The 7,530-nt window shown below is 45.2% G+C and overlaps 1 protein-coding gene across 1 annotated transcript in view; it reads left to right on the top strand.

Annotated features, from left to right (window-relative positions):
• Positions 1-7,238: 7,238 nt before the first annotated feature.
• Ywhaq (tyrosine 3-monooxygenase/tryptophan 5-monooxygenase activation protein theta) overlaps positions 7,239-7,530 on the top strand; it is a 46,285-nt gene continuing 45,993 nt past the window's right edge. Inside the window, exon 1 of the mRNA XM_008850126.3 lies at positions 7,239-7,392. The gene's annotated coding sequence lies outside the window, so the exon portion shown is untranslated. The remainder of the gene's footprint in view (positions 7,393-7,530) is intronic.

Below are 7,530 nucleotides of genomic sequence, written 5' to 3' on the forward strand. Positions count from 1 at the left end.
AGAACAAGAGGAGCCCAGATAGCTGGAGGGAGCAGGAAAGCCAAGGTCAACTCAAAGGAGTATCATCTTTGCTAAGAACTAAGAGATGAACAGGTAGACAGGTGAAAATGTGAGGAAAGATAGGACAGCAGGAACAAAGCCCAGAAGCATGGGAGGAAAGAGGGCCACTAGATAAGATGGGAGTTCTAGAAGTAACTGGGATGACAGCCTTACTAACAGTGCCTCAAATCCTCCAAGCAACTCTGGAAGGTAGCTACCACCACTGTCACCATCCTCACTTTACAAACAGGGAAACCAAGGCACCAACTAGTCAGGTAACCTGCTGAAGATGGTATATCTAGTGAGCAATGTAGACATAATTTGAACCCAGGTCCTTAATTCCTGAGTTCACCCAACATACTGAGTACTGAGTCATGGTGAAGGGTTGAATGTAGCAAAGAAAAGTCTTGCATGTGTGACAAGATCGCTCTGTTGAAGGGGTGTACAGAGAGGGGCATGGTCAGTCTCTCTAGCACAGCTTGTGCTTGTTAAACTGTGTACTTGGTGACTAAGCTATTGTGGCATAAGGAAGTACAGAGATCAAAGAAGTTCCTTCTCTGGGCCACGGTCTCTTTGCAGTCCCATGTTTTGTCCAAAGTCACTGTAATGATTAGTATTGTCAGCTTGTCAGGATCTAGAATCACATAGAGACAAACCTCAGGATGTGCCTGCAAGGGAGTTTCTAGACTGGGTAGAATTGAGATGGGAAAGCCCATTCTAATTGTGGGTGGTACCATTCTCTGGGCTTAGGTCCTGGGCTTAATAAAAAGAAAAAAAGCAAGCTGAGCACCACCATTCATCTTTCTGCTTCTTGTTTGTGGATGCAATGTGATCAGCTACCTCATACTCCTGCTGCCATGCCTTCCTCACCATGATGGACTGTACCCTTGAAATGTGACCTAGAATAGACCCTTCCTTAAGTTGTTTTGTGGGATATTTTGCCACAGCAATGAGAAAAGTAATTAATACAGCCACTTTCTCCAGGCTTGGCCTTATCTAAACCCAGCTCCAGTCTAAGAGGCTTTTCCAGAGGTCGCTACATTTGGGCAGCAGAAAAGGTACATGTGCATACTCTCAGTTGCTCTCCCTATTTCGGTCCCTTTCACTCCATAGCCTCCTGATGCCTCAAATCTCTGCAGTTGTTCCAGCCCACACTCATCTCTCCCTTCTCTCAACTCCCATGGCACTTATTGTGAGAAGCACACAATCAATTCCTGTGTGCATTGTTCTCTGTTTTGTATTCGCTCATCCATGCGGCTCTCCCGAATTGTCTGGAGATGAGTCATAATTTGGGCTATGGTTGAGGGTTTATTGCTTTATGTACCAATTTTTTTTAAATTTGAGTTCTCTGGACATTAAAAAGCATGTCTCTCTTGCTGCTTGTTGTGCCTATCCATGCCCTCTCCCTGTACACTTTCTTGTCATGTCTTGAAAACTGAGGAAATCAAGAATATTTCTGCTCATGGCAAGATGGAAGGATGCCAAACTGTTAGGAGCGAAAAAAGAAGGGCAATGTGAAGTTAAAAGTTTGATACAACAGACGCCTTTATACCTTGGTTGTCACAAACAAGGAAAAGACAGGGAAACTGAGGCAGTCTCCGACCCTCTCCCAGCTTTGCCAGAAGAATGAAATGAACAGATATGAGACTGTATTAAATTTTTTTTAATTAAAAAAATATATAGTAGAGCTAGGACTGTACCTCAGTGGTAGAGTGCCTACTTACATAAAGCCCTGGGTCCAATCCCCTGCATGTCATAAGTCAGCTATGGTGGGGCACTCCTCTGAGGTGGAGGGAAGAGGATCACAAGTTCAAAATCATCTTTGGCTACATAGCAAGACTGAAGCCAGCCTGGGTTACATGAGACCCTGTCTTTTAAAAATATGCCTGGCATGACAAAAAGTGAGACTATGATTGATGAATATTTTTTATGATTATTAAGGCTCATTGCTGTGTACCTAGGCACTGAGACATATGAGCCATGTGCCAGTGGCCACTTAGGTTTTTTTTGCTACCTTTTTGTTGGTTTGTTGTCTCTACTTTGTTAACTGACTGCCTTGATAGAAGTGTCTGGATCCTAGGACAGCATATGGAACAGGCCTTGGCTCTTCCCTTCAGAACCACATGCTGGAAAGGTGAAGTAGATGTCCGAGTAATTCTCCTTATATCTTATGACCAGCCACATCTGGACAGTCATAGCCTAGGAAACCTGGTTAAGTGGGCCTCACAGAATTGCAAAGGAAAGAAGCTTCCCCTGCCCATTGCTGACCTCCAAGTTGGTGCTCCACTCCCTGCTCTCTGCCAATCTCACTGTAAGCACAGATTGCCTTAGTCTTTCCAGGAATTTCAGCTTCTAGGATAGCATTTGGCATGTGGTAGACCCTTAACCCACTTGTTGAATGAATTGATGGGACATTGAGAGGAGTTAGGGCTTGGGTAGTGCTCCCCAAGTCTACCAAGGTGAGTATTAGTGACTGATTTTTATGATGTTCCCTGAAGGAGTCAAGCCCTTCCATATTGGCTTCAAGGTCCTCAGTAAGCAAGCACAATCCTATCTTTGTAGAGTATCTGCTAAACACAGCTCTGTTGTGTATGCGTCTCTGTGACAGGGTCCCAAGTGCTTTTGTATGTGGTGGGCACTCATTAAGCACATAGTCCTAACTATTGATATGACTGGACGTGCTTCCTCTTGACGACCCAGATCATATTCAGAACAAACCTTTGCTGAATGTCTCCTGTCCAGTAAAGTCACCAAGGACAAGGGGATGAGACCTAACTTTGCCCACTGGAAGATCATAGTCTTGGGTTGGGGACAGAAACGCCGAAGTCATTAAAGGGAACAGGCAAGGACAGATAAGGGAACACCTCACTTGCTCTAGATGCATTCAGCATAAAAACGGAGCTTCCATATGAAAATATAAACAGCCACTGAGTCACCAGTAGACAAATACTTAGCTACCCACCAGCCTCAAATAATTAAACATTGTCCTCAAGTCAGCCAACAGTGGCAGCTGACCCCTGGCTGCAAGCATACAGAGTCCTGGCTGTTGTAAAAGATGGAAGTCAGACAGACCTGTTTCTTAATCTTAACTCTAAAGTTTACCAACTGAGTATGTAATTTGATCTCTCTGAGCTTCTGCTGAACCAACCAGACAGTGGGGTGTTGAGAGGACGCTGGAGAGATGAGATAGAAAGAAAACCCTGGGCCTCAAGAAGCAAATGGTCTGGTAAGGGAGAGGTGAGACAGGTACCTTGTGGATAAACATTTAAAGTTATGAAAAGATGTCCATATCATTTGTTGAGTGGAAAAAGTTACTGGATGTATTAATAAGAGCTTTCCAGAGAAACAGTATAGAATATATGTTAGTTGCTTTTCTTGTGACAAAATACTTAAAACAACTTAAAGAAGGAAGGGTTTATTTTGGCTCACAGTTTGAGGATGCAGTTTGTCATGGCAGGGAAGACATGGTGGCAGGCGCTTGAGGCAATTACATTGCATCTGTAATCAGGAAACAAAAAGGAATGCTGGTACTTGGCTTGCTTTCTCCTCTTTATTTAGTCCAGGACCCAAGACCATGGACTGGTGTCACCTACCCATTTAAAATTGGTCTTCACACCTCAATTAACCTAATCTAAATAATTCCTTGCAGACATGCCCAGAGGCTTGTCTCTTGTTTCTGTCCAGTTGACAAATCTATATTAACCATCACAATATATAAATAGGAAAGAGATTGATTGCTTATAAGTAACTGACTTTTACAATTTTGCAGCATGTATCAACAAACTGAGCCCCAGGAGAGCTGATGTTTCATTACCAGTTCAAAGGTCTCCAAAGAGCCTCTGTTCCAGATGACATTCAAAAGCAGCCTGCAGGAAGATTTCCTCTTACTCAGAAGAGACTAGTTTTTGCTCTACTTGGTCTTTCAACTACCTGGATGAGACCCACCTATAATAGGGCAATCTGCTTACATCAAGTCCACTGATTATAATGTTAATCTCATTCAAAAACATCTTCATGGAAACACCCAGAATCATGTTTGGTCGAGTGTTGGGAACAGCCATGCACCCAAAATGACACATAAAATGAATCATCACATTGAATAAAGCTTGGAAGATGCAGGGGGACTTTTCTTATCAGGCTCTCTTGATTTCCCTTATTGTCCCCAACTTCTTGGGATTTTTTTTCAACACCTCTAGGAGGAACAATGGGGCAGGAACAACTCTAACTGCCCCATTGCACAGAAGTATTGGTCGTCATTATATGGGACATTTGGGTGAAAAGTCCCTCTCAAATGTTTGACAGTAAATAGCTGACTGTAAATGGCAAGAGAAAAAGAAGTTTCTATCCAATGATCCACTGCTCTGGGCAAATAAACCACTGAAACAATTTAGGAGTAGAAACTCAACCAGGAGGCCCATTCATTCCGAAATGTACACTGAAGGTAGCAATTCTGCAGTCCATTAACTGCCCTAATTACAACAATGGTTCAAGAGCTGAGCTTTCACTAACATTTTACAAAGCTCCAAATCTTGTAGGAGGAGGGTACCTTCCCCAGCTCCAAGCAGAAGGAAGGGGGAAACAAAACAAAAACTATTTACTGGACAATTGCTAGTCATTCCATATTTTCTATGTGATAGGTCACTTACTCTCTGAAGCCCTCTGAGTTACAGATTGTTTTTACTGGATATAGATAAAAGAAACTGAGGTTCAAGGAGGATCAAGATGTCCAAGGTCAATTCACAAATAGCAAGGCTGAGATTTAGGATCATCTGGCTCCAAGTTTAACGTTTCCTGTGTTGCCGCAGCAGCTTCTTTCTTTCTACCAGGTAATTTAGAAAAACTAAGAACTTCAAGTAAGTAAGGTAATAGCTTCTCAGTACTTTCTTTGCTAGTTGTCTGTTCCTAGAGTCCTTAGCATGTTGGTGTGATACAACACCAAGAGGATTAATTTGATCCTTCCTAGGACTCTTCATAAACCCTACCAGAGCTCTGAGAAGACTCGGTGAGGCAGCCACAGCAAAGATCTAAGGATGAACTTTGACACCCACAATACACACATCTATATGTAGGCTTTGGTGCTCAATGGCTGGGTGACCATGTCCATGATATTTACCCAGGCTGTGCCTCAGTTTCCTTATTTTTGAATTGAAGATGGTAGTTACAACAGTACTTACTTTCTAGTGGCATTAAGCAGATTGAATGAGTTAATCCTTGAAAAAGACTTTTATAGTAATTGATACATATAATTACTCAATAAATGTTAGCCTTTCTGTGTCCAGGGACTTCAAGTCCCCAGAGCTTTATTTTTCTCTAACCTGACTTCTTTCAGGCTCAGAGGGAGAATCCCTGGAGATCCTCATACATTACAATTTTATAGTGTTTCACTGGTTTTGATTTCACATAATCATAACTATCTGAGAGGGTGTGCAATAAATATTTGATTGTATGAAAGCAGAGATTTTTAGGGAGTAGGGTACAAAGAGTGGCAAAAACTTGCTCAAGGTTACCTGGAGAGATGCCAGCACAGTCTTTGACAAAGAATTTAGTCTTTGTGGGTAGTAGTCCTCTGAAATTCAGCCTTTTAACAACTCCTCCTCAAGGGGCTCCATCTCCCTCATCTACTTCCACTGGTGTCTCCTCTCCATGCCTAGAGCTTGCTGCTCTAATTTCCGAAAGCCTGAAATTCGCTGGTTATACAACATTTTATCTAACCTTCCACATGCAAATTCTTTCCACTGGGATTTCTCTGTGTCCAGCTCCACCCTAGCCCACAGGGCCATAACCGCTTGTGTGTCTGCAGTCTGGCCCCAGGGATTCCAGAAATAACAGCAAGCCCTCTTCCTAGAGCAAGAGAACATAGTAAGGCATTTCTGTATTAAGACACAGGCCTTTTCCAACCAGGCCTCTCCTGTCTGTCAAAGCACAAAGCAACCTTTACAAGTTAGGCAAGGAGGGGCAGCTGGGAGGGAATCCGATTTTCTGGAAAGTCTGTGCCTTCCTCTCCCATCTGTCTGCAATCTCAGACTCTCCCTTCTAGAGTCTCAAGAGCCGTTAGGTTCCACTTAGAATCTGGATCCTCTTTTGCCTGAGGCAATTATTGCCTTTCTAAGATCCCTTGGACACGCTGGAATTGGAATCATAGCTGTGTGAGCCCAGGTGGCAATTTCGTTCTGGCAGGACAGCCACCTTATTTGGAGTTTGGGGACTGTGGAAGAGCTGAGAGGCTTCAAAGGAAAAGAAAATGTTAGAGATGACTCTAAATACACAGCCAAGCGCTCTCATTTCAGAAGGGTGTTCACCAAGAGGAGAAAATCAGAAATCAAGGACAGGGAGAGAATTTTAGCTTTTCAAAGGAATTCTCAAAAATAATACCAGGAAAAGAGCCATGTACACATGCTTTACACACGTTAAAAAAAAAAAAAAGTATTCACAAGTATAATCTGGAGAAGTAGGAAAGGTGTAAAAATTGCTGTGGGGAGAGGGTATTCACCCCTATGCTTCTCCAAACCGTACTTAACGTCAATTTCCACTTTTAAGAAAATCACAATGCCTGGCCCTGTCACACGGACCTGCCCGGATCTCCTGGATCTACCTTTCCACGAGGGAATTCCTGAATTTCAGGTCTCCGGGTGCACACTTGGATCAAGGCACTTTCTCCAGGAACGAATTCTTTTCTAACGGGGATGGGATTATTTCTAATTTGTAGCGCTAATAGGATCGTCATAAAGGCTAGGTTTTGGAGTCTCCAAACCTTTGTCACAATTAGGAAAGTGGGGGAAAGAAAGGCGATTGGGCAACAAAACGGACAGTTATGTCACCCTCCGATGTCCAGCCACAGCTGGCGTCCACCTGAGCTGCAGCTGCAGCAGCCCTCGAGATGCAACGCCGCATCCGCAGTGGCCGCTGCAGCAGAACACGCGGCAGCAGTCGCGGAGGCAGTGCGCGCCAGCGGGTCTCGCGCCGCGCCCAAGAGTGTCGGGCTGGCTGGAAAGACGAGGGGAGTTAGTAACTGCATCGCTATGGCAACAGTGACGTCCATTCACCCTGGATCTAATTGGAGGAAACCCCGTGGCCAAAGCCGCAGCCTGCTGGCCAACCGAACTTTCCTAAGCCGACCCACCCTCTTAGCCTCCACTTCCCTTCCCGCACCGCCCCCTGCGCCCCCTTCCGCGCGCTCGCTCCTGATTGGTTAGAAGAGGCGTGGGAGGCGGGACTCTAGGGGGAGGTGCAGCGCGTTATTGGGCAACGGCTCGCTTCTCGGCTCTGGGCTAGGCTGAGACGGGAGGGTCCTAGGCTAAAGCCAAAAGGAGATCAAAGTGGTGGGATTCGTGTCGCGGCCGCGGAGACTAGAAGGTGAGTGCTGGGGGCCGCTGCGAGGTCCGCCGGCCGCCGCGAGGGGCCCGGGCCGGGCGGGGGGCGTCGCCCGTGAGGGCGGCCTGGACGCCGCCACCTCCCGCCTGAGGGACAGGCTGCGGTCGGGAAGGTGCGGAG

The sequence above is a fragment of the Nannospalax galili genome, unplaced genomic scaffold, assembly GCF_000622305.1.
Source record: "Nannospalax galili isolate Female #2095 unplaced genomic scaffold, S.galili_v1.0 scaffold100, whole genome shotgun sequence".
Lineage (NCBI taxonomy): Eukaryota > Metazoa > Chordata > Mammalia > Rodentia > Spalacidae > Nannospalax > Nannospalax galili.